Genomic DNA, 17,179 nt, shown 5'->3' on the forward strand with positions numbered 1-17,179 from the left:
ATAGGAGAAGATGAGGACAACCAACAGCTTCCAGAATTGCCATTACATATTCAGTGGATAGAGTGCCATTCTGAGAAGGCCCACGCAAACTGCCAGATGGCTTTGCAGGTTCCTATTTCACAAGTAAGGGCAGGGGGAATTGTGACCCATGTATGTCTAAGTGCTGGAATGTTCTGTGTTGGGGAAGGTCTGATTTTTAAGAATGAACAAGAAAGGAGAAAGCCTCATAGGGAGGGGAAAACTGATGGGGATGAATCTGAGATGTGCAAAACGAGGGGAAGAGGTTGGGGTGGGCAGGTGGGAATGGGAACCAAAAATGGAAGACCTCAGACTGCCGAAAAGTAGAGTCCACACACCGCTCCATGAAAACAACGTAAGAGGTACTCTAGAACCATGAAACTAGAAAAGCTATTCTGGCCCTACAAAAAAGAAAACTTATAGTGAGCAACAGAGAAGAACCACAGCTGAATTCCAAATAGTTATTTAAAGAAAAAACATGAAGCAGAATGACATCCCGAATCTAGACAATAAAATCATGCCAGAAAGAAGAAAACAGTTGTAAACTCCAACCCAGCATTTCAAAACAAGCTAAAAGAAATTAAATCAAAGAAGCTATAAAGAACCACATAAACCAGAAATCAGATGATTGGAGAAAATGGAAGTTTTGAGGTAAAGAAGGTAAAGAACTAAGAAAAGAATTAGACATAAAAAGGGGCCACCTGGTTGGCTCAGTTGGTTAAGCAGCTGCCTTTGGCTCAGGTCATGATCTCAGGTTCCTGGGACTGAGCCCCGCATCAAGCCTGCTTTCTCCCTCTCCCTCTGCTGTTCCCCCTGCTTGTGCTCTCACACTCTTTCTCTCTCAAATAAATAAAATCTTTAAAAAAAAAAAAAAAGTATTAGATATAAAAGGGAAGAAAATCATTTCAGAAATGAAGGGTGACAAACACACACACACACACACACACACAAAGAGCAAATAAAACAAATGTTGCCTTAAAAAAAAAAAACTGGAAAATGGAGAACAAAATATTTTAATTCACAGAAATTATGAAGACACCCAAAGGATTTGGGAGAAAGTGAGCAACACAGAAGACAAGCAAAGAAGATCTAACACACACCTAACGGGAGGTCCTGAAGACAGAGAAAAAGAACAGGACACAGCGAAACCCATGCGACAAGAAGACCTTCCTGGGTGATTCCATATTTACGTGGCATATCACCTCCCTAGAAAAAGCAACACAGGGCAGCCAGCACTGTGAACTACGTATGGACTTCAAAGAGTGAAAGTAGAACACATTCCTCTGGCTAGCGAGGCAAACGTACCAAGTTAAACGTGAGGAAAAGAGAATCAGATTGTCAGAAGACTTTGACAACACTCTATGGCAAAAGACAGTACCATAAAATATTAAAGAGACTTGAGCAAAGGAAAGATGAGCCAAGGATTTTCTATCAGCCAACCTGACTTTGAAGTATAAAGGCGACAGACGAGCTGTTATGAACATGTAATTCAGGGAAGACTTCCCGTGAGTGCTTCCTAACGCATCGAGCAGAGGACAAGCCTCAGAACACCAACCTGCCAGGAAAGACAGGACATAAACACCAGTGGCCAGCATTAAACGTGTATTGGCTAGTAGGACAAAGACGGGTAACAAAGGATACAGCAGAATAGAGGGTAACGATATATTCTTTTTTTTTTTTTAAGATATTATTTATTTATTTGACAGAGAGAGATCACAAGTAGGCAGAGAGGCAGGCAGAGAGAGAGGAAGGGAAGCAGGCTCCCCGCCAAGCAGAGAGCCGGATGTGGGGCTCGATCCCAGGAACCTGAGATCATGACCTGAGCCAAAGGCAGAGGCTTAACCCACTGAGCCACCCAGGTGCCCCACAATATATTCTGATAAAGCCATTTTAGTATAGCTATCAGTAAAATTAGGGGAGGGAGGAGTAGCCGAAAGGGAGCGTATGCTCACCGACCGTATAGATGTAACTGCAGTGAGAGGACATTGCTTCAAATGCCAAGCCCGGGAGGGAGAGGGAAGGAAGAAGAACGAACAGAACAGGCTCCTAGCTATTTCTTTATTTTTTTTTAAGATTTTATTTATTTATCTGACAGAGAAAGACTGTTCAAGCAGGGGGAGTGGTAAGCAGAGGGAGAAGGAGAAACAGGCTCCCCCTAAGCAAGGAGCCTGACACAGGGCCTGATCTCAGGGACCATGACCTGAGCCCAAGGCAGATGCTTTACCAACTGAGCCACCCTGGTGCCCCCTAGCTAATTTTAAATGTTACTCACAGTAGGAAACGAAAAGAAAATGGTACCCTCCCATACAAGGCAGGGTACAAGGGTAATATAAAAGAGCAAAACAAGGAAGAAAAAAAAAAAAGAGCAAAACAAGGTATCATAAAAAGGTATCAGGATAAAAGCAACCAGCAGAGTGAAAAAATTACAAATCTTTGCCAGTATTCAAAGGTACACCGAAAAAGGACGGTAACCAAACAATATACCAAGTATTAAGTAGACTTGTTGGTGGGGGATCAAACCTGCGTATGACCAAACCTCTAAATCACAAATTTACTGGAAATACAGGGACCAGAGAGCATGTGAGCCATCACCACAGCAACAGGAATGCTATCAGCAAAACCAGCAGAATCCAAACTGTGAAAAACTGCACAGGACAAGTACTAGTTTCTTCAACAAAAATGGGGGAAGAGGACCTATAATAAATAAGAAATGACTTAAAGACCATATCAACCAAACTCAATATGGGAATCTCGTTTGGATTCTATCAAATGTGTTCATATGTGTGTGTGTGTTTGTGTGTGTGTGTGTGTGTGTGTGTGTATTTAAATATTTTTATATTTCTTCTATTTCAGTGGGGAAAATATGAACACGGGATAATCAACAACACTGAGGAATTATACTGACTTAGAAGGCTGTGACACTGGCATTATCATGGGCAGGGGAAGGGAATCGTATTTTAGAGCTACACACTGAAAACATCTAAAGATGAAATTCCACGAGGCAGGAGATAGGCTTCAAAAGAACAGGGGGATGAAGGGGACAGAGATAAAGCAGAAAGTCTGGTTGTTGATCCCACTGTTGAAGCTGGATGACGGGGATAGGAAGGTGCATGGGACTATTACCTATGTCTGAAATGTCCCCATGACTGATGTATTTAGATAGATCGAGTTTATCTTTTTAAGAGACAGCGAGCAAGTAAGTATATGGGAGGGGGTCTGAGGGAAGGAGAGGAGAATCTTAAGCAGGCTCTGAAGCGAGGCTCGATCTCATGACCCTGAGATCATGACCTCAGCCCAAAATCAAGGGCTGGGCACTTAGCCGACTGACCTACCCAGGCACCTCTATAATTTATTTAAAGTTAATGTGAGGTTCAACTGCTCCATCTTTTAATATTTATTTATTTTGAGAAGAGAGAGAGAGAGAAAGAGAGTGTGTATGTGTGTGTGTGTGTGTGTGTGCACGCACGCATGCTGGAACAGGGGGCAGGGAGGTGGGGTGTGCAGAGGGAGAGAATCTCAGGCAGACTCCCTGATTACAGGATGAGCACGGGGCCTGACACAGGACTGATCTCACCACCCTGAGCCGAAACCAAGAGCTGGACACTGAACAACAGATGAACCCATGTGCCCCTCAATTGCACCATCTTAAAATAAAATGGCTACTACTAGGTTTTCAAACAACCCAAGGAATAGTCTACAAGTTCAGGCCTCCAACTTTTTTTTTTTAACCCTTCTCTAATGAACTGATAGCAAACTTAAATAGGGTCTATTTAAACCAGGCCCTGAGGGGAGGCTGGGTGGCTCAGTGGGTTAAGCCTCTGTCTTCGGCTCAGGTCTTGGTCTCAGGGTCCTGGGATCGAGCCCCGCATCGGGCTCTCTGCTCGGCAAGGAGCTTGTTTCCCCCTCTCTCTGCCTGCCTGCCTCTCTGCCTACTTGTGATCTCCTTCTCTCTCTCTCTCTCTCTCTATCTGTCAAATAAATAAATAAATAAAACTTTTAAAAAAATAAAAAAATAAATAAACCAGGCCCTGAAATTCTCACCCTAAAGAGTCGGTACTAACCAACGATGACCACACCGGACAAGAATTCTCAGATTTACAAACACTAGTCTTTTGTCAAACCTGGAGCAAGTATATTACAGCAACTGAGTCCATCATTACTTTGGTACCCACACCTGTATACCTAAAGCTGGTCGTTTGGTCAAAATTGTTAGCTGACATTCTACCAAGCCCCTGAGGAATCTTTAAGGCCTTCCATCAAAGCTGTGGTCACCAGGGCCATGCCTTCTTGGCCACAAATCAAAGGGGTACCACTCTCCACGGCCAGACCGTCTGCACCTTGTATTTCTTCTTGAAGATCAACCCTAACAATTCCAAAGTCAGCAAACAGTCCTACTCGATGCCCAAGAGCTGACAGAAAAGGACCTTTCCAGTCCTCAGGAGTTCAACAGGGTCAATTTTCACTTGGGGGTGTCCTTGATTTGAAACTAGAGAGCTTATCGTTTCATGGACCTTGGAAAGGCCACTCTCAGGCCAAGACACAGAAAATCAGATGAAGCCAAGCTGCTGTCACCTGCACCCCGCCACCCGGCCACCTACAGTAACAGGAGAGTGGGCCACGATGCTCAGAAAACCCATCAGCAGCTGAACGGCCCAGAGTCAGATGCAAAGTGCCATCAGGGGAGCGTAGTTATTATTAGACCCAAGACAGTCTGATTTTAGCAAGGAAAGGATGAATTTAAAAAGGTGAAGACCCTCTAGTCCTTGGAGACATCCTGAAGCACACTCAGCCTGGACCCCTGAAGCATCCCTCTCAGCTGTGAAAAAGCATTCTGGTATGTTCTGAGAAAAAGGATTCCAAGCCTCCAGACTGACAAGGCACTGTGGCACAGGGAAGGCTCCGTGAAGTCCGGAAAGCCAAGACACCCATCTGCGCTCCCCCGTGTCACACACACTTGATTCAACCCCCTCTGATAGGTCCTTCGAGGAACCCCTGCTCAAGTGGCCCACAACTCTGCACTGCTGTCCCTCTGTCACACTGGGAAGGGGAAAAGCTGAGACAGCAGTGAGGGCTCAGCCCTTCCCAGGGCAGACAGCACTCAAGGGACCAACATCTTATCTTCAAAAGCTCCACTGAGTCGGCCCCTGGCCCCCCTTCCCCCTTCCCTGTTTTTCTTCTTGCCCTGATCTGGTTTGCCTCCTCTGGCCCTCTCCTTCCCCATGAACCTAGTCCCCACTGACCATCTGAGAAACCTTACCTTTCTCTGCCTCCTTCCTTAATTGACCATAATGCAGAACTGAAATAAATCTAAACTAAGCTGCTTTCTATGAGAGACCCTGGGCTTTCTTCTTTTTCTTTCTGGGCTCTTTGTGGGCCTGGGCTCATGAGACAAAAAGAATGCACTGGAACAGAAGCCCCAAGATGACGGAGATTTTTGCTTGGTGTGTTCACTGCTATACTCCCCTCCCCCAATGATTTCAGAATTATTTATGAAGAAATCTGTGATTCCTGCTCTGTAAGGTCAGTTTGAAAGATACTTGGAGGGACCAAGAGAATGAAGCTGAGAGACTTAAGCATTACAGTCTGATGGCCAGAGCTGCTGCTCCAGATTTCCGGTAGGGAGCTAGAAGCCAGCTACACCTGGGGCTGAGCTGTCCTCATCTCCCGACTGGCCACCGCCTCTGCCCTCCAGCATCCACTCCCTTGGCCAGCCTCTCCTCAGAAAGCAGTCGTTCTCAAGCTAAGGTGATCATTTTAAATAATATCCCTTGAAAATGCAGAAATGTAAATTAGGCTACACATTCAGATCTACTAAAAAATTCATAAACCCTTCTACATATGCTAGTTTATTTTAAAAAAGCAAAAGGGGGGGGTTCTTTTTACGAAAGTGCTGCATTTTGGTTGAGCTAGAAACGTGTCTACTATTTGCCTGCAGTAAATATCCCGAAGATACTATGATAAGTAGAAAAAAACATTGCCACAAGAGGCTATTCAAATGACGTATTCTGAATGAAGAATCTAGGTTTAATTTAATGAGGACAAAAAGCCTAATGACCCTTCCATGTGGTTCTCCCAGGCCATTTCTTAAATGAGGATCTCCCAAGGTACACAGGCTCAGCGTTGCCCATTAAAAAAGAAATCCGTGAAAATGGGAATGGAAATGCATTTAAGACATTTTACAAACCCCGAAACCGAGTCACTTTAAAAGTACCCGTAGTCTTTCCAAGTAGAATAATTCTCCATTTTTTTAAACATGTTCTTGTTTTCTCCCAAATGAGTACTAGCCAAGTAGAGTAACAGAGAGCCAATGCACCCCCCTTGACACTTCTAAAATCACCAGTGTTTTCCGCAGAAGCCAAATCTATATTAGATCCCTTTCTATAAATACCTCCTTCCGATAAAAAGACACACCAAATAATTTCCAAAGTTCTTTGTGCTAAAGACCTCCCCTGCTCTACCTCTGCTAAGCAATACTGCGGCCTACGCAAATCATCCTATACGTATATTACTGGAAGCCCAGGATTGTTTTGAGGGATTTTTATAAACACCCTTTGAAATAACCTGAGTCACCTGGGATAAATCCAAAGGAAGCTAGATATTTTGCCTCACTCAGGAACTTAAAGATACAAGAAAAGGAGTGAGTAAGGGCTTCTCACTCTTTTCATTTTCCCTATTATTTTGTTACCACTTGGTTAGGAACAAGGCTCTCCCCTGTTTCCCATGCCACCACACACCTTTTCTTGAAGTGACTGACTTCTCCTCCCACAAAGAGTTACTTGCCCACCCAAGGATCACTGCTTTGGGTAGAGCAGTAACCAGTGCCCCTAATTCCCTTCTCATTGCCCTCTAATGCAGGGCTGGTGAATCCAGGGCAAAATCTCACGATATCCTAAAACATTCGGGACCTTTCTGATCAAGGTTGGGAGGTTTCACTCGTTGCTGGTTTTTTGGGAGTAGTTTTGTTTTTTAAAAAATGAATGGATTTATGCAGACAGCTACGTATGCCTGGATTATCATTTTACTAAATATTTAAAATCTGCTAATAAGAACCAAAAATCATCTATTGCCACTTCTGGATGTTGAGCCATCGAAATCTGCAATCTTGGCTAGCGGTGAGGAGTAGGAAGGTGGGGGAGGGTAATTAATCTGGACTTCACAGCAACTGGATGTGCGGGTCTATGGCCTTGCCCTTGACTGGCTTGTACATACGTTATGAGTAATATATGTGAAAGTGAGATCTGCACTTTTCCATTTTTTAAAGTTAATTTCTCTGTGTTAAGTAACGACTTGACCAGATTACACTTAACAAATATCTCCTCACATATGGCACCGTAGGAAATACTGCAATTACTGACGAATTTAAAAAAAAAAAAAAAAAATCCTAAGAAATTACCCTAACTCATCTTCCAGTAGATTCTTTTTTTTTTTTTAAAGATTTTATTTATTTATTTGACAGAGAGAGAGCACAAGTAGGCAGAGAGGTAGGCAGAGAGAGAGAGAGGAGGAAGCAAGGCTCCCTGCTGAGCAGAGAGCCCGATGCAGGACTCGATCCCAGGACCCTGAGATGATGACCCGAGCCAAAGGCAGAGGCTTAACCCACTGAGCCACCCAGGCGCCCCTTCCAGTAGATTCTTTCCATGGGGGGGCACCTGGGTGGCTCAGTGGGTTAAGCCTCTACCTTCGGCTCAGGTCACAATCCCAGGGTCCTGGGATCAAGTCCTGCATCGGGCTCTCTGCTCAGCAGGGAGCCTGCTTCCTCCTCTCTCTCTCTCTGCCTGCCTCTCTGCCTACTTGTGATCTCTGTCAAATAAATAAATAAATAAATATTTAAAAAAAAAAAAAAAAGATTCTTTCCATGGGAGTCTTCTGGCTAATGGAAACCCTTTCCTTTCGCACCTTTACCCAATTCCTGAACCGAGATTTAACTCGGGCCCCAGTTCTTCCTCTGCATCAGCCTCTCTCCTCCAGAAATGATGCCTATTCCTCTAATCCAATGGTAATGAATATGCATCTTGGCTTCTGGACCAGGACTGTTATTTAAATCTTATTACAAATCCTATTACATGAGCACCGACCCCAGCCCTTATCTTCCCGTAGCTCCCAGCCTCCTTAATAAAGGCAGGGATCACATCCCAGACATCATCCCACATTTTCAACAGGACAAGTGAGGCGGTGTCATCAACTAGAAGCTGTTGGACTGCAACCTCATTTCCACCACCTTCCCCTACTGGAAGCCGGGCTGATCTGGTATGTGCCACGTGACCAAAGGGAACAGGCAGGTGGGAAGGGAAGTCAGCGTGGTGGGTAAGCCACAGAGCGAACAGTCCACCAATCCACCAGAGCAATCAAGGAAAAAGAACTTCCTTCACCCTGAACAGATTTCTCGGCCCATGTGGGGCGCGGCTGGCATTCTCGTGAAATCATGAGCCAGTTGGGGGATGCCAGGGCACGATCGTCCTTAGGGTTAATTATGATCAAGGACACATGCCTCAAGACCTTGAAACTCCTTTTGTGTCTCTCACCTTGGCACTCACCTTAAGTGATCACACCGTGATCATTCATTCTGTGGTTGGAAACCCCGGCCCCCAGCACATCAATAACCCATGTTTAAGCTGTGGGTTCTTTACTGGCTATTTTCAGTACAGCCCAAAACTGTGAAGACTGGTGGATCGTGTTAGAGTCGAACCAGAGTTTAGAGAAACACTCTGCCCAAAGCCCAGGCAGGGGAGAAGGTAAAATGGCTAGGTATTTTATTTAGAAAAGGTTTCAGACAAGCCCTTAAAGGGTCATCAGACCAGCTGAGGTAAGCAGGACCTAACCATTCAAAACGACAATATTTGGCTTTCCTCATACTTGCAGTAAAGACCCTACCAACTAGTTCTGGGAATGCAATAAAGTATTTTCCAAGCCTCCAATCAAAGAATTTTCCCCCCCAAAAAAAACCTCAATTTTCTTCTGGGGCAATTTAAACTGTTCTCATTTTGTCCCATTCCTCACTCACATATTACAAATATTTGGAGACTGTCATTCCCTAAAATTTCCTCACCTTATCTTCTCCAGCTTAATAAATCCAATTTCTTCATGTTGCCTGCAAAGGGCCTATTTGCCAAAGCTTTAATCAACTCTGTCCTCCCTCACACCCACAATGCCCATTCTGTTCTCTGAGAAAGCCAATGAACACCCTTTAAACACAGCTTAATGCAGAGAATAAATGCAGAATTATCTTCCTTTTCATGAAAATTTACTTTTCATTTTATGACTGATCGACAACACACAATTCTTAAAATCCCCATATCCTACCCCTGATATTACACGGCCACGTTCTGGTGACTTCTGGGGTGTAGCTTTGCCCTTATATGGACCTGACCCTATGAAGAATCTCATTTGTATCTACCATCATGTCTGCGAAATTGAGTTTCAAATAAACGCAACCCATAAACAGTCAGTAAATAACCACAACAGAGACTGATACCCTATTCCTCCCCTCAAATGGTGGGCTCCTGCTCTGGCTTTATTTTCCATTTATTTCACAGTACCACCAGTCTTCCCAGTTACGCAGGCCTGCGGGAACTCCCGCGCCCCTCTTCCCCTCGATCTCACCCATGCCTGATACCCCCAAGATGCCTGTGAATTTGCCAAGTGAATGAAGTCGACCACCTTTATCTTCCTGTCTCCCATGTGTTCTCCCTTCTTTCTAGAGCTCGTACCCTCACACCCAGGCCCTCATCCCTTCACCCAGGCACCATGTAGAGTCTGAGCCCCCCTCTGCCCAGCTCCCCATCAACACATAGCTCGGCCATGAGCCTGACCGTCCTAAGCAAGGCCCCTGGGAAACTCTCCCACAGATATCTGCATGGCCGTGTTCACAGCAGCATTATTCAGAACCACCAAAAGGGGGAAGCAACCCAGGCAGTGTCCATTGATGGATGAACGGATAAACAAAATATGGTATAAATTAACACATGTGCATATGCATATGCATACACACATACACACAGCCATACATTTCCCTCCTTAAAAAGGAAAGAAATTCTAACATATGTTACAACATGGATGAACCCTGAAGACGTTATGCGAAGCGAAACAAGCCAGTCACAAGGACAAATACTCAAGGATTCCATTTCTATGAAGTCCCTAGAGTAGTCAAATTCATAAATACAGAAAAGGGCATGATGGTTGCCAGGGGCTGGGGGAGGGCGAATAGGGAGTGAGTGTGTAATGGGCTCAGAGTTCGTTTCGCAAGACGGAGAGTGTTCTGCTGATGCGTTGCCGGACAATGTGAGTGTTCTTAACACTTCTGAGCTGTACACCTCAAAATGATTAAGATAGTAGATGTTGTGTATATTTTACTGAAATGTAAACACACACGTGCATGCGCACACTCCTCCCTCAGTCTTGGTTACCCACAGCAAGGGGGAGTCCCAAGTTTTCGGGGCAGGGTGAGGACTGGATTGGAATGGTAGAGTGAGCCACCTGGGCTTCGTCAGCAAATCCCAGAGAGCCATTCCTGGGTGGAGTTCACCTTACCCCTGACCTCCAAGCTCTTTTCAGAATCTGGACCAAACTCAACACTAGATATGCCCTCCCTCCAATGTTCCCCGAGGCTAATCAAAGAACCCACCTCTCCAGCCTCTTCCCTTCCAATTCCCTACCCACCACAACCATCACACCACCTGAAAGCCCTGACAATCCTCAAACAAGATCTGAAGTCTTATCCCCTGTTCCCACAGCTTGCTTCCAAAGGAAGCCTCTACTGGAGACCCTCTACCCTCTAATGCACAGAAATTAACCTCAAGGGCGCCTGGGTGGCTCAGTGGGTTAAACCGCTGCCTTCGGCTCAGGTCATGATCTCAGGGTCCTGGGATCGAGTCCCACATCGGGCTCTCTGCTCAGCGGGAAGCCTGCTTCCTCCTCTCTCTCTCTCTCTGCCTGCCTCTCTGCCTACTTGTGATCTCTCTGTCAAATAAATAAATAAAATCTTTAAAAAAAAAAAAAAAGAAATTAACCTCAAATATTATCTTCCACCTGGACACCTCTACTGATCTCTGATCTCTATCATCTGCCCACAAAGACATAAACTCCTCTCCTCTGAAATCCCACCACCTGCAGTGCAGGCAAGGACCAAGGCCTGGGGATTGATAGATCTTCCTTCGACTATTTCTGAAATGTTTGCTGAGCATTTACTATGTTCAAAGCACTGTACAAGTCCTAGAGAACAGGAGACGTTCATATATACCAAGCCCCTTTGCGTGCCTAGCCTGGGGCAACGGCTATGGTCAGCCTGGTCCCTCACTCGGAGGGAAGGCAGTCCCAGAAAAGGCCCTCACTCTTATGGTGACATCGATGCCACTTTCCAAGGTAATAGAGTTCCTAGACTCTACGTGTGCTACTCTTACTGGGCAACCTTGAGAAAAGGGCCATTTTTCCCTCCTCAACTTTCATCCAGAAATCTGTATTCACTGAAATGTGCAAAAAATATGGTGAAACAAAGAACCAGGGAGAGAACAATACACTGCCACTAACAGTAGATTTAAGAAAAAAAAAAAAAACTAGACATTAAATGTATACATTTCATAGTACTACTAAAAAACAAACACCCACCACTCTATATAATCTGATTTTAATCCATTTCCAATTTTTTTTTCCTAAGAGACAAAGCTAAAAGAGGAACATAAAATCGCCGTGTTGTAGAGTCCCCATGCTGTCCCTGTGAGGGACACCATGATAGGGACATTACGTGGATCATTTCATTTACTCCTTTTGGGAGCCCATGCCACCATCCCTGGGTCGCACATGGAGAACTGAAGCTTCCAGGGAGGAAGAGTTTTCTCCCAGAGCGGACAGCTGGCAAGGGGTCAAAACTGGGTAAAAACCCAGGTTGTCCCTTTCAGAGCCCAAGGTCTTACCTCTGACGCCCTTCACCCTGGATAACAATTTAGCTTAAAGCTTGCAAGTGTTGAAAAACCTAGCTGTCAGAAACGGAGGCACAAAGTGTGCATAAACCAAAATGTAGGCATAAAAGCTAAAGCGTAAGATGAATGGAGGAGTACGAGGTGACTGTTTGCCCTGGAGAAATGGGCTGGGTTATTTGTCTTTCTGGGGGAAGGGGGAAGGTCCAAGATCTGTTTTGTCTTAGAGCAGTGATTCCCAACTGTTAGGTCAAAAGCTATCTGAAACGCACAACAAAAATGAAAGTTTAGTTCACATTAAAAGCCATCATGTTAGCCCTTACTGATACCTGCACGCAAAGGTGGTGGCAAAGCAAAAGTCACATTCTACATACTCACAGAGCTCACTCGCTCATCAGGTACCCATCCCAGACCCTGGGCCAGGTCGTCTGTACAAAAATCTCTTCCTGGGGGCGCCTGGGTGGCTCAGTGGGTTAAAGCCTCTGCCTTCGGCTCAGGTCATAATTCCAGGTCCTGCCCCGCATCAGGCTCTCTGTTCAGCCGGGAGCCTGCTTCCTCCTCTCTCTCTCTCTGCCTGCCTCTCTGCCTACTTGTGATCTCTGTCTGTCAAATAAATAAATAAAAATCTTAAAAAAAAAAAAAATCTCTTTCTGATTTGCAGGACAACCGACCATATTAGAGTGGGCATGATTTCCATGCTAGGCATAACAAGAATCCCTATTTTACAGATAATAATCATGACTGACTTGAACGGAGCTTGTACTTTCTAGAAAGCGTGCCAGGCAGCACCATTCTAAAAACTCTCCAGGTAGAAACACATTTACTGGCACAGGATGGCACAGAATGGTTAAGGAATTTGCCAAAGTCACACAGCTGAAACTAAGACGGAAAAAGTAAACTCAGCAGGGCAAGCGACTTGCTCCAAGGCCCCAGAGGGTTCAGCCACAAAGTCAGCAGACTGATACAAGGCCGTCGTCCCTCCTTGGGCCTGTGCTCTGTCCACCAGGTACCTGTGTGGTCCCATCTACACTCACCAGGGCCTAAGGCCAAATGTCTACACGTTTAAGGGTTAGCTGGAGAGCGTTATTTCTTAGGGCCTCCTAAACACCACAGGTCCATCGAAAGGGACAGAGTTCTCAGTTCTTCAAGAGAACAGACAAATCGAGATCTTGACATAATTCTCCAGATTTTTAAGTATGGCCTGGAGGTTTTCTTAAAAAGCATGGGGCCGGGAGGGACAACAAATGCGTAGATGGGCTATCAGCCAGTAACCCTTCTCTACTTTAGAGTCTGAAGTCAAAAGATGAGCGGTCTCTGGTGTCAAACGTCCAAAATCAGAGGGCCTAGGCCAGACTTCCTCCAAGTCCCCTCCCTTTCAACAAAGATTGGCCCTAGACTCACACTTGTACCTCCGCTTACTCCTGGGGAGGCACCCTTCCCTCCGGTTTCGAACTCATGCACTAGCCATTCAAGTTACAGAAGCCACCTATAAAATGTTGCACATTTAAGATCCCTTCCCATGTCTTTCAATCCCTTATTCTGAAAGTCAACTACACACGAATGCGGCAAAATAAAGCCCTTCCCTTGCCCCAGCCTGTCCACTGACTGGTCAACTAAATGCATTCTGTAGCAAAGGTGGCTGTGGCCTTGACCACTGCCTTTAAGGGGTTCCCGTCCTGCAAGGCCAGCTTCAAGAATTCCGCTTGGAGACCGCGGCTCATTTCCTGGTGTCCTTCTTTAATCAGCTGGCGGGGAAAGACTTGAGGAAATGAGTCAAAATCCTAAGGGTAACTTCTAGCAGCCGTCAACAACAGCAGCAAAATTCATCACCACAACATCTGTCCCTAAATGACCAGCGGTATTAACTCATTCCTTGGGGGTTTGCTCTTAGACAAGTATGCCACAAGTATGTAATAATGCTGAGAGCATTTTTTTTTTTAATTTTCTGGAGCGGGGGATGGGAAAAAAAATCAACTGATTTCCACCATCACCTTAGAGACAGCTTATCCTCATTTCTGAGGGCCTCTGGAATGGGACAGCTAAAACCTACAGCCTTCTTGCCCACGGTCCATTGCCTACACACTCCCCAGGGAAGCAGAATTTAATGACTCCCCTTCCCAATGAATACTTCTCTTCAAACTGAGAACACTACCTCAGACATCCTAAGACAGGCAATTCTGGAGATTTTTTTTTTTTTTTTAAAACCAAAATTTGGAAGGTAATGACCTTGACCATCCTGTAGTCCCAGAACCTCCAACAATACCCTGACATATAAATATGTGTTCATTGCATAGTTTCCAATGAATCACACACCTGACTCTGTTAAGGCATGTGAATGGATATACAGTTGGGCACATATGTGGGGCTAATGTCAGGCTTCACCACGGATTAATTTGGTAACTGACTAATCCTCAGCTAGTTTCTCCAGCTATGAAATGGTAGGGACGGCAAGAGTACTACCCCCACCCCGCCCAAGAGTACTACCCCCACCCCGCCAGGGTTTGTTGGAACGACTAGAAATACCAAGTATAAAGCACCGCCCCCCCCCCCCCCCCCGACCTCCCAGCATGGACCTGGCCCAGTTCCGAATAAAGAACAACTATGTACAACACACAAAGTGAAATTTAAGGCGCATCAGAAAATGTGTTGCAGGGACGCCTGGGCGGCTCAGTTGGTTAAGCAGCTGCCTTCGGCTCAGGTCATGATCCCAGCGTCCTGGGATCGAGTCCCACATCGGGCTCCTTGCTCGGCAGGGAGCCTGCTTCTCCCTCTGCCTCTGCCTGCCTCTCTGTCTGCCTGTGCTCGCTCTCTCTCCCTCTCTCTCTGACAAATAAATAAATAAAATCTTAAAAAAAAAAAGAAAGAAAGAAAAGAAAATGTGTTGCAATAACACAGCATACATAATTTATCAAGTCCTAAGGAAAAAAAATCTGTGGATGAGTGGGAAGACCAGCATGGGGCTAAATGACTTTTCTGGACTTTACGAGACCATCATATTATTCCCAACAGGATAAGATCCAAAATGTCCCAGGACCAGCTGCTGGGTATGACTTCGACCTCACACCTGCAGGAACAAGGGGGAAAAGTATGATTCACTATTTCCTTCAGGTTCACCTCACTGGGCACAGGAGTCATAAATGCTGAGGGGAGTGGTGATGGAGAGTCCTAAAGAATTGGCGCCTCCTTGAGCGAATTCAAAGGGAAACTGGGCGAACGTGCTTGGATCCTGGAGCGAGCAGAATAAACCACAATTTCCTGCTTTAGCCAGAGGCTGACCAGCAGCATACCACGAGTGGACCCTGTGACCAGGAGAGGCAGAGGAATTTCAAGGAGACCGAAAGGAATCAGGAAAAGAATTCAGAAAATTGCAATCTACACTCAGAACAGTGTCCAGAGGAGAATCTGGGGCCCAAAAGATGCTTCACCATCCTCTTGAGGAAACTGGGATCTCCAGAATTTAAACGACCTGCCAAGGGCACACGGCTAATAAATGCTGGAAAAGGAGAACCAGAAGGGAAGCTCAAGGCTCTGTCACTATACCACACTGCCCCCCAGGAGCCAGACCTTAAAATTCCTTCTGCCCAAAATCTACTGGATGGAGCAAGAATAATTACGAGGAAGAAGGAAGCAACGGATTCATTTAATTTTTTGAAAGGTAAGTCGTGCCAGCGCCCTATTGGAGTCTGTACACATACCTTAAGTGAAATGAAAAATGCCAAGGCATTTGTGCCTTCATTTCAAGGCACAAAGAGGTAAGGACGAAATATGTCATCTGAAGCTAGAACGGTCAAATCCGCCACGGAATCCGGGCACTCACTCAGGATCATCCCTCCTCCCTCCCCACCGCCGCCACCACCTCTCAAGTCCAGATCCAGGTGCGAGGCCCCCCTTCCTCCACAGGAAAGCCCTCACAATGCCTTTCCAGCCCCGGGAGTAGGGAGGCTGCACCTTGAGACTTTATGGGAAATGGGACCAGTGGTCAATGGAGTACCACGACCGTTCACAGCGATGCTTCCTTGTTTAGCCCTCAAATCCCAGTTCACACCCACTTTCTGTCTTTGCATCACCGGGATAGCCTTAAAGGTTTTTCAAAAAATGACCTGGGAGAGAGCAGGGTTTCAAGGCTTAGCCGGGCGACCTGTTCTCGCTCGCGCACCAGCGACACCCAGGGAAAAAAAAAAAAAAAAAAAAAAAGGAAGACGAGGCAGGAGTCTGACCGAGAGCTTCCAGGAGCCCGCAAATCCTCCTCCTCCCCCACCTTCAGACCCAAGTTCCCGCGCAGACAGAACCGGATTTTCACGACAGCTTCAAGATCCAAGGAAGATTCACAGAAAAGTTCCACTCCATCTCCCACCCCCGCCCCAGGCGGGCCTTAAGTAGTGTGGCTATCACGTGGGGAAGGGTGTTGCAAATCTCAAAATTCCCAAAGAAAACGGGGACCCGAAATTACAGGTCGCAGACACCGATTCGAGCGGCTTGCAGAGCCCAGCCAGCCTGTCCGGGCATCCCGGTGGGGCGCGGGAGGCGGCCGGGTGGAGGACCTGAGCGTCCGGGCGCACTGTCCCTGCCTCCTCCGGGAGCAGGCGGCAAACGCAGCCACCAGCCGCTCGGAGGCGCGTGGCAGGAAAGAAACGGCACCTCGGCAGAAAGGGGCGAGCCTCTGGCATGGGATTTACAACGGCAAAAAGTCTGCAACCTAGCGGCTGCTTTCCACACGCCCTGCCCAAGTTGTCTCCGTACGGTCCGGCCCCAGAGCCGCACGCCGCGCGCTCCCCGGGCAAAATGCCTAACCAGGGGACCCGAGGACGCCGCGAGGAGAGGCGGCAGAGGGTCGGTCCCCAGCTCTGGGCCACAAAGAGCGCCCGCGGTTTGGAAAGCGGCAGCCGCAGAGCGACGAAAAGGCTCTCCAACTTTGCCCTCGGCGCGGCTAGGAACCTGCCGGCTGCTCGTCCAGTGCGCTGGTCACACACGCGCAACTTTTAACAAAAGGAAGCGGCGGCCGCGCCTCGCACCGCGGAGATAACGCGCTGGGTGCGGACCCAGGACCCGCCCGCCTCGGCCCCCCCGTACCCTCCACACAAAAGCAGCCCCGAACTGGCACGCAGCCTGCAGCCGGCGACCGCACCTCGCCCACTCCTGAGCCCCCTCGCTGCCCTCCTTCCCTCAAGACCCCCGGCTCAGCGCCCTCGCCACCGCGGCAGGGGCTCCCCGCGCAGGTGAGCGAGGCAGGGCGCAGGAGAGTCCCGGGAACG

The 17,179-nt window shown here is 46.9% G+C and overlaps 1 protein-coding gene across 4 annotated transcripts in view; it reads right to left on the reverse strand.

Annotated features, from left to right (window-relative positions):
- The window catches only part of KIT (KIT proto-oncogene, receptor tyrosine kinase), an 87,550-nt gene that overhangs the window by 70,077 nt on the left and 294 nt on the right, over positions 1-17,179 (reverse strand). The gene's annotated exons all lie outside the window — the stretch shown is intronic.

The sequence above is a fragment of the Neovison vison genome, chromosome 11 (assembly GCF_020171115.1).
Source record: "Neovison vison isolate M4711 chromosome 11, ASM_NN_V1, whole genome shotgun sequence".
In the NCBI taxonomy this organism is placed as follows: domain Eukaryota; kingdom Metazoa; phylum Chordata; class Mammalia; order Carnivora; family Mustelidae; genus Neogale; species Neogale vison.